Here is a 3492-nt window from a genome sequence, read left to right as displayed (position 1 = left end):
GGACAACTCAGAGCCAGAGATACAGTAAATTAATTAGATCAAAGCACATTAATGCCAAAAATCATGCCACAATGGTGTTGAAAAACTGTAACTTAAAACATTCACAGCTATAAGTTGGCAAAAAACAGGGGGTCTAGTAGATTTGCAAAGCTAATACAAATGCATGCCATCCTTCTCAGAGTGTGTTTGTTTATTTATTTTTTGGTACATGAAACATTGATATATAGTTTATGAAAACCACGCGTTAAAGTTTGTAGTTGGAAGGTGACAGAATAAAGAAATATTTAGCAGGGCACGCTAAACAGGCAAATAGCATTAGGATATGGTTTTGTTGTTCTCTTTTATGATCATGGGAAAATATGAAAAGCAGACCAAAGACTAAAAAATGTCTCAGGTTGGAGCACGACCTGAACTGACATTTGGACAGGGCAGATCTAAATACTTGACCTAAGACGGCATTGGATGGACTTTGTGTGCAGACATTTTAACGCACACAGTCTCAGGTGTCAGAATTTGTGCTCAGTATAATAAAATTAATATTACTATGGTCTGTCATTGATTTGAATCACACATAAAAAATGTGTCTGCCTCCAGTTCCCCCACGTGATTGTCGGCACTTCTGCTCATGGTGAGAAATTTTATTTCTTTTCCTTTTCTTCCTGAGAGAATACACAAGTGCTTAATGTGTGACATTTAACACAATACTGTTAATCTGAATAACCCAGTGTTGTCTACATGTAAACTGTCAAGACTGTCTAGAAGCCATGTCACATGTTTATAACAGTATACTGCAGCTGCATTAGGTTCTGCCAATACTTTTGAAATGCATACATGTGAGAAAACATGTGGGTTTTAAGTCAGGGACAGATAATGTAATTGCACTTTTTTATTTTATTTCAGTCGGCTGTGACCTATAAAAGGAAGGGTTGAAAACTGCTGCATAGTAACCTAATATAAAACTCCATAGCCACAATCTGTGAAGTGTTAGGAGCGGAGGAGAAGAAGGGTTTACAAATGGTTGTGGGCACATTCCCACAGGTGGAATTCTATCTCGCTACACATGTTGAGAGGTTTGCCTACAAAATTGTGGAAGCGAGGCATGATGCAGTTGTCTGCATATGTGTCAGTGTGTTTTCATGTGCTTGTGTGGTCAAAGGAGACCCTTGGCCTCGTGACTCTGGCTGGGGGATTGCAGTATCGGGAAGATCCTATCAAGGGCTTGATTTCTGTGGTTGTGATGGACATCCAGATAATAGCAAACACACACACAACACAGACACATAAAAAAAACAGCTTTTCTGCTTCACGTCTGCCACCAATGGCCTCTTAAGCACACACATCACATTCAAACAAAAAGAAACTCACACCACACTACATGCACACAACAGCCTGAAATTACAGCTTAGCATGCAACGTTCAACAGATAGGTTTCCTAATGACTGTTGTGTACAGTGCAGAGGGAGTGTGCTGCTTTCCCCATTACACATCCATATTACAGCCCCCCAGACCCCAGTTAGCAAGTCTGGCTTTCATTTACTTTATGTCTTAACTGGCACAAGTGTGACACACGCAACTTGCAGGTGGTCAGACCAAAGCAATATGGAGACTCCGCTTGCACTTGTTTTTCCTCGGCAGGAGAGGAGGAAAGCATCAGTGTGTGTCAGAATTTATTTTAAAGTTTATTTATATATGACATTGAGTTATACAATATTGAATATGTGGTATTGTACTTTAATGTGTTCTTTGATTTTTTTTTTTTTTTTTGTCTTATATAATTACAGTGGCTCTCAAAGGTGTAAACACCCCCTGGTAAAGGACAGTTTTTCCTCATTTAATGTGACATATTAACTTCAATACAACTGGGTATACAAACAATTTTTAGAGGAACAAAATTAATGGAAGTAAAAAGCTGAACTAATGTGGCTTCATAAGTGAGCTCAGGCACAAAACCAACACATTGTCTAAACCTTACTTGATTCAAATACAGCTTTCTTTGACAGTGTCTACACATGACAGGGGTCCGGTAAATATCCCAGCTTCAACGACTCTTTCCCATAACTTCACTGTATGACTCATCAACGTTATTCTTTTCTAGTTGCCACAACTCTGCACATCTCCCTTGTTTTTGAAAATTGGTACCAGGAAATATCTGTTCCATTCCTTAGGCATGTCGCTCTCTAAATGAGCATTCATACCAAATGTGAATGTGGCAGCCTAAGTGGCTGATATACATGTTATCCCTGTGTACAGGTGCAACACAGGAGTGATGCATTGCAAAGCGATGCAACAGGCGTGTTCTAGTGATGCAACAGGCGTGAGTTTGGCGATACAACGCCACAGCCACTCAGCACCTGCGATGGATAAGAAAAATCGGAACTTTTGCGCCTTGGTGCGTTACAACAACCAATCAGGAAGTGGATGTGGCTGTGACGTGGGGTGAAGGACTGCAGCAGAGACAAAGCTGTTTTCATTCAATGTGGAAGACAAGCTGATAGTGGCGGTTTGTGGTCGGCCTGAGTTGTATGACTCAACCAATTATTACTATCGAAACAAGTCCAGAAATTACCAAGCCTGGAGAAGAGTGAATGAGGAGACTGGAGTGGCAGGTAAGTGAAAGCATCACTAGATAGCTGCCTTGTACTACTGTATTTCTGACTTGTCACCCAGCATGCAAATTTCTGGCGATATGTCAGGCAAGCAACAGCACGTAAAAGATCCAATTTTGTCGCTGAAATCACGTTCAGTGTGAATGCACCTTAAGCCTTCATTGAACAGCCTTGTAAAAAACGTTATTGTTGTCTCCCCTAGATACTTTCATATCTCCACAGGTATATTACCAGGACAAACAGCCTTTCCACTCCTCATCCTTTTCAATGCCTTCCTTGCTTCATTCTTATTAATCTTTGATCCATAAAGGTAATTTCTTCTGCTCTTTGTTCTCTCTCATTTTCCTCATTCATCAACTCCTCAAAGTAGAACATTTTAATCTTAATCCTTAATTACTCTAACCATCTGAACGTCACTCCCATCTCTGTCTCCCTGCCTCACTGTCTAAATCCTTCCCTCCCTCCTTACTGTCCAACCTATCATACAAGTTACTATATGCCCTTTGTTTAGCCTTAGCTTCCTCTACCTTCACTCTATGCCGCATCTCTCTGTACTCCTGGCGACTCTCTTCAATCCTCACAGTGTCCAACTTCTTCTTGGCTGATTTCTTTCTCTGATCAAACTACTGTACTTCCTCATTCTACCACCATGTATCCTTGTCAACTCTCCTTACAGAAGAAAACCCAAGGACATCCTACATGTCTCCTTGACGGTATTAGCTGTAGTTGTCCAGTCATCTGAAAACACCTCCTTGCCACCCAGAGCCTGTCTCAACTTCTCCCTAAAAACCACACAACTTTCTTCCTTTTTTATCCTCTACCACTTTGTCCTCTGCTCTGCCTTTGTCTTCTTCACGTTCCTCACCATTAGAGTTGTTCAACACAC

This window comes from Fundulus heteroclitus, chromosome 4, assembly GCF_011125445.2.
Source record: "Fundulus heteroclitus isolate FHET01 chromosome 4, MU-UCD_Fhet_4.1, whole genome shotgun sequence".
NCBI lineage: Eukaryota > Metazoa > Chordata > Actinopteri > Cyprinodontiformes > Fundulidae > Fundulus > Fundulus heteroclitus.
This window is presented reverse-complemented; position numbering follows the sequence as displayed.